The sequence below is a fragment of the Callithrix jacchus genome, chromosome 11, assembly GCF_049354715.1.
Source record: "Callithrix jacchus isolate 240 chromosome 11, calJac240_pri, whole genome shotgun sequence".
NCBI lineage: Eukaryota > Metazoa > Chordata > Mammalia > Primates > Cebidae > Callithrix > Callithrix jacchus.
In genome coordinates, this window is record NC_133512.1 from 70,347,257 (window position 1) to 70,368,443 (window position 21,187).

The 21,187-nt window shown below is 33.3% G+C and overlaps 1 long non-coding RNA gene across 2 annotated transcripts in view; it reads right to left on the reverse strand.

Annotated features, from left to right (window-relative positions):
* LOC118143697 (uncharacterized) overlaps nt 1-21,187 on the reverse strand; it is a 294,611-nt gene that overhangs the window by 214,041 nt on the left and 59,383 nt on the right. For both annotated transcript variants that reach the window (XR_013524047.1, XR_004728032.3), the window contains exon 2: nt 4,787-4,921. This is a non-coding gene — a long non-coding RNA (uncharacterized LOC118143697). The remainder of the gene's footprint in view (nt 1-4,786; nt 4,922-21,187) is intronic.

Genomic DNA, 21,187 nt, shown 5'->3' on the forward strand with positions numbered 1-21,187 from the left:
AATAAGCTAAAGATAACCACATGTTCTTGTTGTGTGAAACTCCCAAACCGCCACTGTTATCAATCCTTAGAATGACACATCAGTTCCAGTCACCGATTCACTTCTGGCTCACTGATTCACTCCATCATAACCCTCTCTCCACCATAACTGCACCCCTAGATCAAAGTGATTGTAACCAATAAACAGAGTGGATGATCAGAGCTTGGGACCTTCACTGTCTCCTCCAAAGTAATGAGTGATGGCCCCCTGGTCCCACTATCTCTCTTAATCTTTTTCTCATTCCTTTGTCACCACTGAACACAGGGTACCCACAGGTGATGCAGGGCTGGCTCCCTACATTCTGGTGCCCAATGTGGAGCTCATGGATCCCTATGTTCTGACACCTAATATGTGGGGCTCATGGATTCCCTACTATTTGTCCACTTTTCATTGTCAGCAATTATCAACTTTTGAGCCATCTGGTTTTAACTGTACACAACTCAATCCTCATACCCCTGATGATTTTTAAACAAATGGAAAATATTACAGCTTTTCATGAATAAATATTTCAGTGTAAATTTCTAAAATATAATGCCTTTTTTTCTAAATATAGCAACACCAACATGACACGTGAAAATTAACAGTAAGTCGACATTATTGTCAAATATCCAGGGTTTATATTTCCTAACTTTCATAACTTTTGTTTGTTTGTCTGCCATTTACAATCCTAAAAAGAGCTGTAGATTATACTTAGTTACTATATCTCGTAAGTTTCTTTTTACTAGTGTTTTCACCTACCATTATATTATTTTTCTGGCAATCTTTTATTGAAGAAATACTGTAGTTAGCCCTAGATTTTGCTCATTACATTACTGTAGTGCTACTTAATACATTCTTCTGCCTCCCATATTTTCTGTAATTGCTATGAAAGCAGGAAAAGATTTAGATTTTTTGTGTTATTTGTTTTGCAAGGCTATTGCATAGTTGGTCATGGTTATTCTCATTAGAAGGGATATATTGCCTGCTTTACTCTGTTTTTGTGCTATTATCAGTCATTGATGATCATTTCCTAGGTCCATTAATTAATTAGGGATTGCAAAATAATGATGTAATTCAATTATTTCTTCTTAATTTTGATATGGATGCTTCTATTAAAAAATTTTTTTAATCAACTATGGTTAACTGCAGGGCAAATGGCATAGAAAACACAATGAATTGTGTTTTCTTTCTGTTTATTGTTTTTTTTAAAATAACAGGCGAATTTCTTCTCATTATGCAAAGATGAGAATTTTTGTATAATAAATGTTTCATTATGCATGCATGGATTTAAATACATTTGAGATTTTTAATCCACTGCAGTATTCTTTGTGCTGACAATCAATTACCCCATTTTTGATCACTGGGAACAACTTTGGCTTCTGTGCCCTTTTAGCATGGCACCAATAGCCTTTAATAGATGCATTTCTTGATAGCTTAATGGTATACTCCAAGCTTGCCTAGTATCTTTCCTGCTTTGACCTGTATCAACTATTTTTAAAATAATTTTTAAAATTATTTTAAAATTTGTTTGTGTAAAAATGTATATAGATACCACAGTCTGAGTGACAGAAGTGCCCATTGCTATGGGGTTCCTCATTATTCCCTTGCCTCTGAAGTGAAGAGAGCTAGAATATGTATATCATGTTATTTATAAAGTACATGAGTTTATACTGATACTTATAATTCAAATCCAAGTCAACAGAGTTTTATTTAACTTCATTGATCTTATGTCTGTATCTCTTTCTCCAGGCCAAATATTCTATAGTTTTATGACACCAAAATTCACTAATTTGCTTTATCTTCTAAACTGCATACAAAAGAGTCTCAGAATAATACTAACCCTATCACTATTAACATCCTTATAAAGAGTTTAATTCTTATTTTTTTCCTTTATATATTTCCCACAAGGGATGTGTAGTGGGACACATCTAAGGACATTTAATATCCTTAGATTAGTTCCATTCTGTATAGAAATGAAACTATACATATTTAGGCTAATCTGTTTCATTTTACTTTCAATTTTTAGGAGACATTTTTAATAATGTTATTTTATACTTTTATAATTTTCATGGTTCCAAATTAAGATCTACCAAAGTATCTTCAAAGAAGTCTAGATTCAAATGGTGTTCCCTCTAGCTTATTTACACCTTAAATAAGTTAAACTATTAGTCACTTTTTGAAAAAAAAGTTTATCTTTCTAATTTTAAAATATAACCACATACATTATTTTTAAAGTTTTATTTATATATTCTATACTAATTTTTACCTACATACAATGCCTTGAACTATGACCTTTACTCCCTCTTCCTTTGATTTTATTTATTGATACTTTGTGCCATAAGAAAAATTTGAATTAGATGCAAACTTTTTTTTAATCTCCTTTGACCCCCTTTTATCATTATCTGATTTAAAGTAATATCTAATTTCTCCACGTATGTCTAGGAATCATTAGGAATCAAAGAACTCTAATCTAAAACCCCAACTTATGCCTAAGTGATTTTCTTAAGTCCCCCGGAATGTGCATTATGTTCCTTCCTCAGTTTAGCATTATTGTGCATTGAAATCATATAAAATTAAAATCTTTCATTAATGATACATCTAAAACTGTCTTTAACCAGACTCCAGACAAAGAAATATTAACTAAATATTATAATTAACTTCAAAGTTTCATACAACACAACTCAGTACATTTCTGTGACTTTCAAAATTAGTACCTTACTGTCGCTTCCTAATTTCCTTTTCTTTTTCTTCAACTTTCAACTGTTAAATATTGGAGAACTAATGTAAGTTAAAATGAGTTGATACAGTGATTGACAAATGGTAGAAGCAGGGCCGAGAAAAAGCATACTATACATATAAAGGAAAAATTGCAAAAAGGCACATTTTTTTCTGACCCTCAAATTCCTTAACAGTTTACAACTACTTTGCATAATAGTTACATAAATTTTATGTTTCTAATATATTCCTTTTCTGAAAGCCAAAAGCACTTTTCCAAAGTGAATATGCACTGTAGATTCAGTTCTCTCATTTGGAATAATAGAAAATAAAACTTAGTGTTAGAAATGACCTTAGATATCAAGTTTTTTTTTCAAATCTTACTATCAGTGTAAGCCTTTCTTAACAAATTAAAATGTTCTGAAAGCTTCAGTAAATCAGATAAGAGCAGAACTGCATTAAATAAATTTAAAAGAATATTTGGAAATCCCCAAATTTGACATCACTCAGCACCTTTGGAAGATGCCTGAATAATTCTCGAGAGCCATATTAGGGCTTCTTCACAGTGTGGAAACCACACATTTAATTCAACTACTTCATGGTGTAGATGAGAAAGTTGAAGTTAAATGATTTCCCTAAGTAGAACAGTTAATTAGCAGCAGAGCTGATGTTTTAAGTAACTTGAGTACAATGATGTGCCATTTGTATTATTCATGGTACCCTGAACTCTCCTAGAAAATCTATTAAACAATTTTACTTTTATTTTCCATTTTGATTATATAACCATGCCTTGGTTTGATTGGTGGTTCAGTTTTAATGAAAATATTGTATAAGTTGAACTGTTTAAACAAACTAGTGGAGTTCACAGTTTCCAAAATATCTTAATCTCTGTGAATCAAAGAACTTTATTGACTACATAAACATCATACAATAATTTCCCTATGTTATAAACTCTGACTTGTTTTATATAAGTAAAGGCCAATTGTGTAAATTAAAAAGTGTACCTTTAGATAAACAGAAAGTACGTATTTAAAAAGTGAGGGAAAAATAAGGAAAAAGAAACCATGTGGAACAGATTTTGTCAGTAACAACCAAAAGCTACTGAGACAGTGAAATTGTTCAAAATGATGAGTGTCATCTCTTCCTAGTCTCTCTTTAGCACCTGAAATGGTTATTACTTCCTGTGGCTAAATGTCATCTATTCTTATGGCAAACATGGGCCTATAGTAATCTCTAATTATAATCCATATTTAATGTGAAACCAAGAAAGTTATATTAACTTACAATTTACTTCATGAAAATATAAACTTCTTAGAAACAAACATAGAGCACTAATGCTCTAATTTTTTTTCTCTATTTAGGTAAATTTTTATTTTCAAATAAATGACAGTGAGTTGACCCTCAAAAGGAATGGCATAAAAGTTAAATAGAGATAGCCTTGAAACCTAACTAGCTGATCATTTCAAAATAAAATCTTAGAAATTTGTCATAATTATAATAAAAAAGATAATTAATATTTATCTAACATTTTCTATGGGAAGACACTGTCCTAAGTAATTTACATGAATTTGTCTTATTTCATTATTGTAAATATTTTAGGAAGTAGATATTGTCAACATTTTACAGATGACAAACTAAGCTTCATGGTCAATGAATGTACTACAGTCTTTATAAACATGATCCTCAGCATAGAGACCTGGGTCAAAAATCTAGCTCTGCTACATTTGAACTCTGAAACAAAAGACAACCTATTACATATCTTTGTCTTTAGAATTCTTGCTCCAATAATTGGGGTAATTATCTTACAGGATTATTATTAAGAGATTATGTATGGATGAACCTGGCCAACAGAAGCATTAAACATGTTGGAAACAATATTGTACTGCTTTACTATTTATGCAAGTATTGTTTACCACTATATATATTGTTATACTATTTTATACCCTTCACATTTCTATCATCAAAAATACCTTTATTTTTAAGATTTCAATTTTCTTTCTTTACATATGACTAAAAGGGCAAAAAGTGAGTAATCATAATTATAAGTATTCACCATAAGCTGTTTGTTCAGAGATGACATTTCAAAAATAATTTTATTTCCAAACTGAGTCCAGTCTCTTGAGGAATAAGTTGAGTAGGTAAGAAGTTCTACATTGCCAATATTCACAGCCCTAGACCATTTACATACCTAAAAATATAAGAGACATAGAAACAAATTACTATTTATTTTCCTAAAACTGACATTTCCTGAAACTAGTTACTAATCAGTGACTAATTCAAAAGATAATCACTCTCTACAATTGACTCATTTTTAATAGTTTTGGTGGAACCTTCAGAAAAAGGTCACTTACTATCATCCCAAAGAAAAGATTCTAGGAGCCTAACAATTTCTCCCTCGTGTATGATTATTCTCCCCATTAACCTTTTAAATGCAATTATATGAGTTTATTAACAAGAAACAAATCTGTTTAAATGCAAGAGGATTTTTATGACATATGACTTGTCATTTTAAAGCATATTAATCTCACTCACCCTACATTACAGCCAACCCCAAATCATCTTAGGCAGTTCATTGTATGTGCCATTAGCAAGCACAAAATAAAGGTTTATTATTACCACATAAGTTAAATGATTTTTTTTAAATGTCAGTAAACTCTCATCTAATCAGTTTGTCTTCTCCAGACTCAATTATTATTAGCAAAGGTAGTAACACTTGGAATATTGGCCTCTCAGTATTTCACTTAAGATCAACCATTATTTAATAATTCTCTGCAGTAGCATAAATCTGATAAGTACTTCTTATAAATCACATAGAAATTTATATAAATTATTTTTTAATGAGTAAATTATATCAGTAAATTTGTCTTGGTGATGCTATGTTCATGTGGGAAGTGCTTGAACATGGAATATCACAGAAATGTTATTTTTAAAAGAAATAGTTCAGTGTCCTTTCATTCTGACAAATACTTATTAAATATCCAACTGTATTTAGCCTTTAATTAAGCTGAATAATTTTCAGCTTCACTTTCTATTGAGTAGTCTGTTTCTGGTTTTCTAAATCACAATTTATAGTTGTCAAAATAATTTCCCCCATTTCTAAACTCCTTGCTACTACCATATTAATGAACCAATTATTATGAACCCCAAAATACTTGCCACATTTAAACTGCATGCCATGTCTCTAATCTAGGGGGGCCACCCCACCTCATCACTAACTGGTGGAATCTTAGATATTCCTCAAAGGCACTTTAAATAGAGTCCAAAAGTAGTAGCTCCCTACAGTAAATTGCTAAAATTAAAATAAGGAATACTTAAACACATAAAGAAATAAATGTCATTCCTTTTGTTGTCAGAACCTCCCTCACAAGAGTAACAAATTGTATAGAGGAAAAAGGAATACCAATGGGTGCCTTCCCTGGAGAAATGACTTATATTTTCCCAGCAACTTCAGAGGTGATCACGCATTTTAAAGACTTAGGCATATATTTAATAAATACTGATTCAGTGCCTACAATATACTAACACATTTCTAGAGGGCTAATAATAAGGTAGGTAAACTTACACTCTAATAAGGGGAGAAAGATCATACAAAAGCAAACAAATAAATGAATGTGACAATTTTAGATGACACTATACCCTAAGGAAATAAAAATATGTATGATAAAGTGCTGAAATATCATGGTTACCACAGATGGAACAGTCAGGGAAGTCAGCTCTAATAAGTTGACATTTGAATAAATAAATGTAAAACTAAATAAGAAAAAAAAAAAAAACTGAATGGCAGGAACAAACTGAATAGCCAAGTCTGAACTGTTCTTAAAATCTCCACCTTCTTAAAATGTATGTGCTTTCCAGTTAGCAGGGCTCTGAACTAGATAAGGATTGAAGGTCAGAACAAAGGCCTCAAGGACTTACACATAATCCAGGAAGTTCAACCCTGAAAATGGTGACTATGAGATAGATTTTTTTTTAATTTCTTAAATCATAACACAAATATTTAGTAGTGCCTATTACATGCAAAATACTGTTCTAGGCAATTTTTGTTATTAGATAAGTCTTAGCAAACTCAGGACTGGTTTAAGATATCACAATCTGAATTGTTCATAAGCTGATGTATTCAGCAGAGATTCATTGAACTTCATGTACTTAGATAGCATTAACAGGATTTTTAAATTACCCTACTCTTCCTGATGATGTAAAAAACTGTTTTTGACATCCTATCCTTGACATTTTGAAGCAAAAGGTTACATTTCAGAATAATGCTCTTGCCTTTTTTTCTCCCAAATTTGTCACCACTCATTCCCCAGAGCAATAATGTTGGCATTATTAACCATTTTGACAATGCTCACAGCTATGACTTGTTCTCAAATGCTTGCCTGACTCCAGAGAAGAGGGTTCACTACTGGCTACTTAAACAAAACGCTTTTGAAGGACTATTATGATAATTTTTTAAGTGGAAAGTTTTCCAGCATGCTAAATACTTTCAAAATGAAAACATAATATTTATAAAACAGATCAAAAGTGCTTCAGAAAAATTATTACAGGATAGTGACTCAATAAATAACAAAAGCCCATTTCAGGAACACAGCACCTTTCAGCCAAAGTGCTTTATGTATGGAGATAGCTTCAGTCATTCTCTCCAAAGTAGAATACACTTTATATCAGTCATTTATGATGGGAAAAATAAAATGACTGTACCTCACTTAAAACACAAAGAGTGTGTTAGATGACGAATTGTGATCAGTAAAATGCATTTAGTTTAGGATGGCAGTATTCAAGCCAAAAGTTTCATAAAAATTAATTTCATCCTCAAATCAATTATGAGAATGCAAGTCCAAATTGTATAGTCAGTGTAACTGAAAGTCATGAGGACAGACAAAAACCTGGCACAAGTTAAAGGCCAATATTCAGCACATTGACCTAGACGTATTCTTATCATAGCCTTTATGCACCAAAAGCAGGAAAAAGCAAAGAAAAAAAAAGCTGACAACAATACAAAATATAGTGGTACCTATGTCTCATGACTTACATGACCCCTAAGTCCCAAGTAAACAGATGAATACACACTGAAATATTGAAAACTGCCTTTCAATATAAAAATCAAGCTGAAACATGGGTTTGGCTACATGTGAATTAGACTTCACCAAGTAAAGGATAATTATTTTTAAAAAGGGAAGATCTTGTTTAAAAGTACCTTTACTTTTTCTATGGTTTCTTTTTATGTATGCTCAAAAGATAAGATTGTTTTGGATGTTTATTTGAAATTCATGAATAGTTGTATTCTATATAAACAGAGAGATAAATTTCAAAACTAGACATGATGTTATAGAAACAAGCCCATTTTCTTACCTGGTGCTCTAACAACATGAGTAAACCAATTCAGTAGCATATTGTTAAGTGTCTCTATGATGTCATGCTGTGTATTTCATAGATTACATTTCCACAATTATAAATTAACCCCTTTATAATGCCATCTCAATAGTTTACTACTGAGTCCAGATGCTTGTGGAACTAGTTTTAAATATTCCATCAACCATTCTAATTACTTATCTACTCTTTCACATATGGATGGAGGATAAATTGAACTTTTCTTTAAAAATAATTTTCCTATATGGAACTGAAAATCTCCATAACTTCAGAACAGCTCAGATTATTATTTGAGGCATTTCTATGAATTCTATCAATTAATTATATCTTTTCTTGGCTTTCCAGCTGTGCTCCATTTTTTGTATTCCTTTAAACTCTCTGAATTTCATTGTCTGAATCATAAATATTGGTCCTTCCCATTGCTTGCCATTTTTTCCTGCTCTTTTTTCTTGAATCAAATATTTATATTTTATCATTTCATAACTGTCTATATACTTCTAAAATCTGCTTACATTCTATATTGCCATTTCTAAATTTTTTCTTCACCTCCAGTTGCACATTTTCTTGTTTTATATTTTCAGCTGTTTGCCAATTATTAACTTTTGCTTATTCTACATGTTTCTCAAACTTAATATTTTCAATGAAATAAGCATCTCTTTCTAGTAATGTGATTGGTTAGATATTTAGACTAACTAGGAAAAAGTAAAATCAATTAAACAAAAACTTCTAAAAAGCATTGTTAAGCCATCAAAACCATAATACATGTTCAGGCAGAGACGAGGTGAAGGGGCAGGCATGAGAAACAAGCAGAGCCCTGGAGCAGCCTGTCATCCCGAGTGCATTTGTCAAAGGCAGGAAGTTTTGGTACACACACTTGCTGGGGGAAGGTAAAAATGGTCTAAACTCAGGGCATGGCCGAAATAGCCTTATAACTCAAAATTTATAAAAATATATGTTATATGTAATTATATATGATTAAAATTATTATTGTATATATAATGAGTCATACACAAGTAAATATGACTCAGTAGCTGTCAATTTTATTTATAATGTAAAATTATGCCCACTCATGTTAAGTTATAGCTCACTGATTACACAGCACAAGAAGACTGAAGAAAGAGCAGTGTGGGTTGAGAAGGGTATACAGAGTGTCAGAAAACTGAGACCAGAATTCTGAATGAATTCAGCCTAACTTACTGGATTAAATTTGACAAATTTCTGAGAACACCCAAGGCTGAGTATTACCTAAGTACTGCAAAATTTGGTATGGCTTAAAAAATCTTATACATATGTAATATATATTACATATAACTATATATATAGTTACAGATATAATTATTACATAACATGTAGCATCTCCAATAATTAGAAAAAAAGTCAAGAAGAATATATTGTTATACTGGAAGTACTATACACACACACACACACACACATATGAAACAATATATGTAGCTATAGTGCTTTACATATATATAGTGCTTCCTACATCGTTTCATATATATGAAATAATATATTTCCCAATTAAGAAGAAATGTATTTTCCAAAAATAAAAATGTTACAAAAATAAAATGCTACAAGCTTACTGTTAAAGTTTATTAATTATAATAGATAGCAAAACATGTAAGAAAAATATCATATATCTCACATTTACAAATAGACATTTATAGTAAATATATATCATATGTAATATAATCTTATAATATTTAATATGTAAGGACCAATATGTCAGAATTAACAATATCATTTATTAAATAATCATAATTACTAAATAATTATTGACTATAGGATGTGTGATTCTTATGAAGTATGGCCAGAAAGTAAATCAGAGAAAATAAAAAGTCATTCAGAAGAGGAGAGAAATTAAAGTTCTTCTGTGATATCAAGAAAAATTATCACAATAATATGTTTAGATATAATGGGATACAAAAAGAGAAATGGCCACCAACATGATTTTTCTATACAAAACCATTATAAATATTGTCAATCAATGAGGGTAATTTGGCATTGTGGAAATAGTCTCTACATCTGTGTTTACCATTTACGTCACCTATACTGTGAGCCTTGGTTTTGCAATAGTCAAATGGGAGTAATAATACTGATGGTCAAATGAAACAATGTGTATGGGACTTAATAACTAGTATTGAAGTAGTGTCTTTGTGAACATCTAGAATTTGTTTCTTTGTGTTCTGAAAACAGAATCCATACTTTTTCTTGGGGCCAGTGTCCGCATATTGTCATACAAAAATAAATAAAACAACCACCACAATGCAAACCTCACAAAAGTACTGATGAGAGGGATCTTTTCTGAAGGGTTTCTGGCAATACTGAAGAGAGGTTTAAAAGAACATTGCATGCAGCCCTCTGAAACACATTTTAAATGCCTCTATCCTAAGTTCAATTACTCATACCAGCAGCTCAACTCTCCCCCTCTATAAATCTAGTGGTCCTGTGCCTTTCCCTCAAGGTTCACATGCACCATTTCCTATCTGCAGACACTTGGATTCTCTCTGTTCTCTTACTTGCTCACATCTCCCAAAGGCCATTTTTCCAGCTCACCAAAGGTACCAGTAACCAATATACATAAAGTTTTAGGCAAAAAGCAAAAGAAAACTTGCCAGATACTAGCACTTTATTTCCTTCCCATCATGACTAATTATAAACTTGTATTATAACTCTGATGCAAGAAAGTAAATATGACTCTGAGTATCTGTCAATTTTCATTTACAGCATGAAACTATGCCCACTCATGTTACTTTTTAGCTCATTGATTGCACAGCACAAGAAGACTGAAGAAAAAGCAGTGTGGGGTGAGAAGGGAAGAGTGTCAGAAAACTGGGACCAGAATTCTGAATGAATTGAACCTAATTTGCTGAATAAATTTTGACAAATTTCTGAGAAATGCCCAAGGCTGAGTATTACCTGAGGTATGGCAAAGTTTGGTTTGGTCTAAAAAATTCTGCAGATACTTTCCTATCTTTGTGTTTTATTCAAACTCAAGATAGGCTTAGCTATGCTCTGGAACTTCATGACTTAATGATCAGCAACCACCACTCTGTGTCTTCCATCTTTAAATCTTTCCTTCTTGTTCAGAATAGTGACATAAAAGAAAGTAGCACAAAAACTCTTCCGTCTACTAAATGCACCAGACTTGTTCAACTTTATATTGATTTACACATTTTCCTTATCTTGTTATAATTCTAATATTGAGACCATTGGTTTCTTTCTATTCTGTTGGTTTTACATTTCCACTGACGACATTTGCTCAGCTTATCTACAGGCCCAGTAGATAAGCAACATGAACTACACTCCTCAGAAGAAAAGGGGCCAAGCACGTTGGTTCATGTCAGTAATACCAGCACTTTGGGAGGCCAAGGTGGGAGAATCACTTGAAATCAAGAGTTTGAGAACAGCCCAAGTAACATAGCAAGACACACACACACACACACATATGTTGTGTGTGTATATATATATATACACATAAAATTTGTGTGTGTATGTGTGTTTGTATATATATATACACACATATATATATATAGTATGTGTGTATATATACATATATGTATGGGGGGGTGTGTATATACAAAAAAAATTAGATGGATATGGTAGCATGTATCTGTAGTCCCAGCCACTCAGGAGGCTGAGGCAGGAGTATCTCTTGAGTCCAGGAGTTTGAACTGCAGTGAACCATAATTCTGCCACTGCACTCCAACCTGGGTGAAAAAGTGAGATCCTGTCGAGACAGAGAAAGAGAGAGAGAAAGAGAGAGAGAGAGAGAGAGAGAGAGAGAAAGAGAGAGAGAGAGAGAGACAGACAGACAGAAGGGAAAGGATTAAAGATCATGCTATGCTAGCCAAGAGTTCACTCCTTCAAGAATTCCCAGAAGTGGCTGTGCACCAAAATCACCAAGGAAACTTGAAAAGTTTTGGTTCTGGTATTCAACTCCAAAGTTACTGCCTTGAAAATTTATTATAAAAAAGTAACATCTGGTTTTACAGGGTTGAGAACTACTGCTGTAACTAAAAGAATGGCTGGCTGACTAATAGGTTTTAGAATACTTCAGGATAAGGAAATTCTATGATAAGAACCAAATATGAACTCTTCAAAATTAATAGAATAGAAACTGATAGTTTTCTAATACCATCAAAGAAGTATATTCAATGCAATACTTATTAAATAATCAAGTGTTTAATACACTGCTTTGTTCTTATTTATATCACTGAAATTGTCTTGTGAGAGTTGTGACTTGTTTTCTTATGTCTTATTTTGTAGTTTCTGGAAACAGGATGAGAATAAAGTTGTCTCACGGGTAACTTTTAATACAAATTTTCTTACTTGAACTTGTTCTAATAGATATAATTTTCTAACTGAATGCTTCTTCCTAAACCCTGAAAGTCCAAAATTGAAGTCAGTAGAAGCAGAATGTTTGAAATTCAGATTAGTACCTTATTTCATTTCTTTATGTCTGTATAAAATGTTATTCCAACCTCGCTAGTATAATTCAAGTAAACTTTAATATACATTTTGACATTCATTATTTCTTCTTGTCTATAAAAATGTTTCAGTGATATGCTATGCTCTGTGGCCAATATTAAAAACAGTTATGTCAACTGGCTTAATTTATTAAATACTATTCAAAAAAGGGAAAACCTAACAAATCCCATTTACCCTACATGTAGTGGAAAGTTTTGTGAAGTATAAGAGTGTCATTCACTTTCTTGGCTTGATGATAGTCAAATGCTTTGTATAAGACAACAACATGGAAAAAAAATATTTCTCTGCTTAACTCCTTAACCCCAGTTGATATACATATAATTAATTTCCTCTAAAAGAAATAGTTGTATTTGTTGTTGTTGTTTTCACGACTACTCCAAAAATAGATTTAATACCTATGGCTTTTAGACCAATTGAACACCAAATCTATTTTAATTTTATTGTCTATCTTTTCTTCAGCAGATCTTCTCAATACCTGAGATTTGAGTGAGTATCTTGAAGTTAATGACTCCCAATATATAGCATATGCTCACATTTCTATCTTAGACTTCAGACTAGTGTGTTTATTAGGTGTATTTGTCTGTTCTCACACTGCTATAAAGAACTACTTGAGAATGGGTATTTAATGAAGAAAAGAGTTTTACTTGACTCACAGTTCCACAGGCTATACATGGGAACCATGGCTGAGAGGCCTCAGGAAACATACAATCACAGCAAAAAGCAAGGGGGAAGCAAGCACGTGTTATCATGGCAGAGCAGGAACAACAAGGGCAAAGGCGAAGTGATACACACTTTTAAACAACCAGATCTCCTGAGAACTCACTCATTATCACGAGAATAGCAAGGAGAAATTCTGCCCCCAAGGTCCAATCACATCCCACCAGGTCCTTCCCCCAATATTGGGAATTACAATTTAGCATGAGATTTGGATGGGGACAAACAGCTAAACCATATCCCTATGTAATCTACCTCTATATTAAAAATTCAAAACAAAAAATTGAATAAAAATTCAGCCTACATTATTACCTCAACCTTAGCTCCCACCTCCATTTCATAGTAAATCTGTTACTTCTTCCTACAGTAAAAATCAAAAAAGAAACTTTGATCCTGCTCTCTTTGTCTGTATCTGTGCTGTTAATCTTTCACTAAGTATCTCAAATCTTCCTTAAACTACTGAAATCACTTGTTCACTAGGCCATGTGCTACTTCTCTCATGTATCTTTTTCTAACATCCTTATCTGATTATATCACTGTCATTGATACTTCTTCAATGACATGCACTGTTAAATAAAGGATAAAACTAATAATCCAAACAATTTAACATTATTGTGAGTGCAGCTCCTTAGATTTTTGCCTACTCATCCAATATCACAATGTACCAAGCTCCCCACATTGGAAATTCCAGCAATCCTAACTTACTCAAAGTTACCTCAAGACTCTGGGCTCTCTCCTATCTCCATGCCTTATTATCTTAGTTCCCTCAACTCTTTGTATCACTCTTTCATTCTTCATGAAAAGCAGCCCAAATTGAGTATCTAGGTGATTCAAGCAGATAAGAGAGGTAGATATGTTTAGAAAACGTATCTAAGGCTACAGAGAATCACTAAGAAGTCCTAAAAAACAAATTCCTCTCCCTCCCAAAAACAATAGAAACAAAAGAAGGTGAGACCAGATATTGCAACCCAGTTTCTACCTTCACTGGACCAAGGACGGCACCACTGGTACTGCTATTCCTAAAGACCGGATGTCGAAGGCACTGCTACTGCTACTGCCACTGTTGGGCTCAGGTGGGAGAGTCTAATGACTACACTTAGGAGTCTGGCTCATGCTCTGTTTTCCAGAGAGATTAGGAAAGTGAATCTCTCTGGCATTATTTAATCCTATCCCAAAATTGGGCATTATTTACTCCTATCCCAAAACTCAGAATTGCCAAAATATAGAAAAGGTATTTTGATGCTAAATAGCAAAACAAATAAAAAAGCATATTGTGTTTATTTTCTATTGCTGCTGTAACGAAGTACCAGAGACTTTGTAGCTTAAAACAATTCCCGGAAGTCAGAAGTTCAAAATGAGTCTTACTGGGTAAAAATCAAGGTATCTTGATTTTTGGGCCTTCCATGTTCCTTCTGGAGACTCTAGGAAACAGTATGTTTCCTGGCCTTCCCCAGCTTCTAGAAATTCCCTGTATTTCTTGGCTGCTGGCCCTGCATGACTCAGATCTCTGATTTCGTCATATCTTCTCCTCTGATCCTGGCTCTCCCTTCCACTTCTAAGGACTAAGTAATCCAGGGCAGCCTTCTCAAAACTTTTAACTTGATCACATCTTCAGAGTTCTTTTTATTATGTAGGGTAATATATTTATAAGTGTTAGGTATTAGGATGTGGACTTTTTGGGATGGACATTAATCTGCCTACCACGAACAGAAACTAAAAGAAACGGAATTCATTTTCCATGAAGCCTTTCCGGATTCCCACAGACATACAAAGGCATCTTCCCTGCAGTTTCATAGAGTATATTTTGTTATATTTCTATTGTTGGTGTGGGTACTGAATTCCCAGTTTAGACTACTAAATTGTGTGTGTGTGTGCCATCTTTATCTCTGTCTTCAGTCATGATTACATACTTAATACCTAGTAGATATTAACAAATATTGGCTGATTGAAAAAGTACTAATCACAATTGATATTAAAATTACAGCATTCTTAAAACCTTTTCCTTGTATCCTGATCGAAATTTGTTTATCTATATTTGGTTACTAGACATTGTGGTATCATGGCAAAAAGAGATAAGCAAATTAATCAGCTCCAAAACTAGTAATTTTCAAGACTGACAAATATTAATATTAAATAACACATTCCCCTCGTTTGGCAATACCTGAGGATTTTTTCTCATCTATTTTTCTCCTACAGCCTCCAAAAATTTTACTGTATGTATTATAGTATAACACCATGTAAAACAATCTAAATTTACATATTTTGAAAATAAAGAATAGTTTGCAAACTAATATGCAAGATAAGAAATCAGAAATCTATCATTGTCGAAAATAATATGTTTCCTTGTAACTACATTTATTTATAAATACCATATGCGAAAAAAAATTTATCATCATATTAAGCTATATTTTTAATAAATGACAAGTTTTCAAAATGTACTTTTAGGGTTCTCCTCCAACGGCAGAAAAAAATCTTCAGTTGTATATTACTGAAAGCAATGAAAAATAAATACAATATCTCTGCCAGTTATTCTAGGCAAGTCTAATTTTGTTCAGGTAGGTAAAGAATATTGATATTAGTATGATTATATATATTAACAAAAATCTGATTACCTGACACAGTTTCCTGTGACAAAATGACAAATTTTCAATGAAATATTTACTGGGTTGGTATTATGTTTCACAGACTGCAGAATAATTGAGGGGAATGGCACACATTTGATCAATACTATGAAAAGCCCTGGGAGCCTGGATAATTAACCACTAACTAAAAATGATTTTCTGTGTATATAACTCATCAGCAGCATCATTTGGAAATAACAGGCAGTAACAGCTATAAAGCTAGGTTCCTACTGTCATATTCAAAGAATGGGATTAGATTTTCTAGTTTAGCTTTACTCACCATTTCACTCCTTTGACTGCCATAAAATGAAAGTAGCACCACTCTCATTAGACATATCAAGGAAAAAATAAGACAGTCACAACATGAAACAAACGGAGACTTTTTAAAATAACTCAACTCCTTGTCAGTTAGTGCAAACAATCTATAGACCACAATCTATGGGCCTACAATGGCCTAGTAGGTCAGTAAATAAGCATTGTACCTGTACAAATGTAAATTTACAACTAAGTTGTAACTGCCCAACAGGTTCACCTTGCCCGCTGCCTAGATGGAGCCAATTTATCAAGGCAGGGGAATTGCAATGGATAAAGAGTAATGCTTGCAGAGACAGCTATGTGAAAGACCAGAGTTTGATTACTGGTCAAATCAGTCTCCCCGAGCATTCAAGGATCAGAGTTCTTAAAGATAATTTGGCAGGTAGGGACTTAAAATGTGGGGAGTGCTGATTGGTCAGGTCGGCGATGCAATCATGGGGTTAGAAGTAAGTGTTTCTTGCTGTCTTCTGTTCCTGGGTGTGATGGCAGTACTGGGCTGAGCCAGATTACCGGTCTGGGTGGTTGGTGTCAGCTGATCCATGGAATGCAGGGTGTGCAAAATATCTCAAGCACCGATTTTAGGTTTTACAATGGTGATGTTATCCCCAGGACCACCTTGGGGATGTTCAGATTCTTGGAGCCAGAGGCTGCATGACATCTAAAGTGGAATTTCTAATCTTGTAGCTAATTTCAGTCCGGCAAAGGCAGACTGGCCCCCAGGCAAGAAGGGGGCTTTTCAGGAAAGGGCTATAATCAATTTTGTTTTAGTCAAACCATGAACTGAATTCCTTTCCAAAGTTAGTTCAGCCCAAGTACATGGATGAACAAGGACAAAAGGTTAGAAGCAAGATGGAGTTGGGGTTGGTTAGGTCTGATTTCTTTCACTGTCATAATTTAAGGTGGTTTCAAAGTCAGTAGATGGATGTTAGTAATAATAACTAAAGAGAAACTGCAATACAACATTTTTCAATTATGTGATAAATAACTACTAATTTTTGAAAGATGAAAACATGCAAAAATCATTTTTTCTATAGATCAATAGTTTATTTATTCCCCATATTCAATTTGTCAATAAATTAAGAAATTTAAGCCAAGAAAATTAGAAATGTGATTCTTCTATAAACAGAATGGTTGTTCTTGAAATTTCTGAATTTGGAAGTTAAATTCTTTAGAAATTCTATTGCTTGCTTAGGAGAAGATTAAATTCTATTACTTTTATATCCTACATAAAACTAAGTGAGATGTTTTTACTTTCTCTTATTGCATTTTATTTCATTTCATTTTAGATGTATGTGCTTCTGAATCTCACCTTTCCTGAGACAAGATACATATGTTTTCACAGGAGTGAAATAAAAGACAAGAATGAAGAAACATTTTTGCAGAATTGGTGATGCAGTCATCTTCTGACTGGCATTAGATAGTACAACAGAGTCATTGTTACGTTTTAAGTTGTGCGTTTTCAGTAACATGACTCACCTAGGAGTTGCTTTTCTATAATTCTTGTTCCTTTTGCATATGATAGCTCATATAAATCATAAAGAGTACCTTATTAACATGTGTCAGCAAGGACATTTGACTGAGAAGGGAGTAGCCCTCATGAGCACACCATTGCACTCACATTAAATTAGCCTGAAAAGGGTGGAGCTTTTTCAAATGAATTTTCTCCAGTTAATGGTGCTAAGAGGATAGAGGATAAAACCAGATCATTTTAGAAAAATCCAGGAAAGTGGGCTTTTTAAAATAGGATGGAAAAAACTTTACATGAACACGGATCTCTAAAGAGCCTGGTGTTATAAACATAAGCCCATTGGGTGTGTAATTCTTTTGCAAAAATTAAATTCTCTTTATGTTGGGGTAAATATTTAACTAGTATTTGTGATACTACTTCAGCCTTCTTAAAATGCTTCCACAGACATTATTTTATTTAAATAATTAATTTAAAAGTCAAATTGTCTCTATTTTAAATGAAGATTATACAATTTTCATTTGGCATAAAGAATCTGATGCTCAAGTCTTATGTTATTTGGCCAAAAGTGGAGCCTTCCACCTCCATTTCCTTTGTTCTTCCCATTAAACCCAGCAAGTCATACTTACACTGAGCATGCGGGCAAGGTGCTCTAAAAATGAAAGCCTTGAGATTCATTTTATTAATAAGTTTGTGCTAAGTCAAAGAACATTGTTTAATTTGAATATTACCAAACTGTGATGTTAGGAACATTTAAATGACTAGGGTTAGATACTCTTACTGCAATAGAAAGAAGAGTTTTATTTAAAAAATTTTTCAATTTTGAATGTGAATAATTTGGCATAATAGAAGGAAAAATATAGTTTTAAGATCCTAATCTAATCAAGAGATTAAAAAAAGAAGCTGAGGTTGATACTATAGGTTAACTACACAGAAGCCATACACCACCATATTTTACTACCCCTTTCTACCTCTAATATATCAGTGGAAAGTGTAAAATAGTCAGTTGCCCCGGCTGCCTGAAAAGTAGAAGTAAGTAGAGAATAAGTTTTGCCCAGGATACATGAGTAAAAAGTCACTGGGTAGGGGTTCTAGAAAAGATTTTTAGAAAAACAGATAAAGTCAACTGCTTATCTTAATTTCCCCTTCTTCCATGTGGAATGTACACACAGTGTCTAAAAGTATAGGATCATTTTGTGACCAGAATGACAAAAGTCACATGTACAGAATGGGCAATCAGGAAAAGGAAACAACCCATCTTTGAATCCATATTATCCATATACAATGGGATATATAAATCTTAACATTGTTAAAGCTACCTTCATATAGGATTCCTGTTATTTGAAACCAAAACAAAATTTTAACAAATACAAAAATGTGTGCTTGAAATTAGTATATTTAATTTTTAAAAAACAAATAAAGAAAATACTGACTTATTATAATAAGAGTAACAGAGGTAGGACCCTGAGAGGCAAAGTCCTGCGAATTGCTGCATAGAGAAGGATACTGATTCTTGTATGAAGACAAAGCACTTGGATTAACTATGGTCTGTTATAGACCACATGCTGAATCAGACTGTAACTTTTATGAAAATAAAGAAAAAAATTCAGAATGATAGCCTATGTCAATTTCAGCAAATTCCTCCAGGAAATGGTAGGCCAACCAGATTTATTCTATCAAATTTGCAAATGGTAATAGAGATGCTCCTTGTAGCTGCAATGGATGTTGACTGGTCGCTGTAATTTGGAACCCTTTTAAAAAGGCAAACTTAGGCTCAGGACAAGTGAATCAAGAAAACAGGAGTCTGTGTATTTGAACAGATTATTTACTCAGTAAATTGTATCAGTAATTAACTCAGTAAAACTGTATCTAAGATGTTGCATCAAGCTAAAAGATAGGTGGAGCAGAAAGGCAAACACCTAAGAGCCAAAGCTTCCAACCTTTAAAGACTAAAGACAGATGAAATCTGTAAGTAGTTTCTCATACATATGACACAAAACAATTGTACTGAGCACTTACTAATTTTAGTGAAAGCTGAATTGCTAAACAATTTACAAATATAGACCTCAAGAGGCATGGAACTTTCAAAATTAAGACAAATTCCAATCCCCCAAACATAGACTAAGAGAGGAAAACATGAGAGAGCTCCACAGCCACTAGGGAATACATCATCCCCAATTGTCACCTCAGATATTACCCAGAGATATAACTGATAAGGAAGTTGTTTCCGTGAGAGGAATCAAGGGCTCACTGATGTATTTTTTCAATCAATTTTTTTCAGAGCAGAATTCTCCCTATTCCTAAATAGAAGGATTTGATCATAGTTACAGCTAGGATGTTTTTAATGTCAAATCCTTCTGAGTGGGATTTTTGTATTGCTTATATTTCATGGCTATCACTGTCTATTGCAAGCATTAATGTAGATAACTTGTCTTTTCAGCTCATATGCAATTAGGCCACATTCACATCTAAAGATATGGACAGACCAACTGCGTATCATCCAGATATTGCAAACTTGAAGCTGGATGGAATAACTGAATCATACTTTTGGGTGTGTCTCTTGAGAACAGAGGTGAGTGCATAAACTATTAAATAAGAAATGCAGTGTATTTGGATACCGGGTGGTGAAAGGACTGTGGCAGACATGGCAAGTTATTTCTTCAAAAGGCATTCATATCCACATTTGTTTTTCCTTGGCTTACTATAGCAGTTATAAGCTTTTTCAATCTACCCTGTGACTGTAAGTGGTCATGAGATCCTGTTCTAGACAATGGGATGTTTGTTGAAGCTATTTTCTGACCATGAGAATGAAAAAGCCATAACATAACTTTTGATGAAGCAAGAATACTGAAGGCTCTGGATCTATGATAATATACTTGAAATGTTACACTAGTCCGGGATTTCCTTCTTCTAGAATTCTTGTTGTATGAGATGAGTAAACACCATAGATATGTTGGTTAACTATTTCTTAATAAAAGTGCTCTCCAAAATTTAGTGGCTTACCCCTCTTGCATATGTGGATACTTAATGTAGGATACGCTCATCTGGGCAACTTGGCAGGGTGGCAGGAGTCTTTCATTGTTTTTCTGAGACCAGCAGAATAGTCAAAGCAAATTCTTCCAATAGTAATGACAGAATCACAAGAAAGCAAATGGAAACCCCAAAGGCCTCCTTAGGTCTAAAACTGGCATCATTTTTTCTGTTGACTAAACCGAATCACAAAGATGTCCTATCATCAGAATATGGGACATAGACTCTACCATATTTAGTGGAGAGAACTGCAGAGTCACATTACAAAAGGCAAATGAATCCAGGGAGTGGTATGTATTTGAGGCAAATAATGTAATCAAGCAAAGCTGTTAATATTCAAATTTTCTGTTGTAGACATATGAAAATCTAACAGTCTCCTATGTAACTACTGGAAGGGTTACATTAGCAAAGTAAAGCAACCAATACAACGCCAGCAACATAAAAGATAATA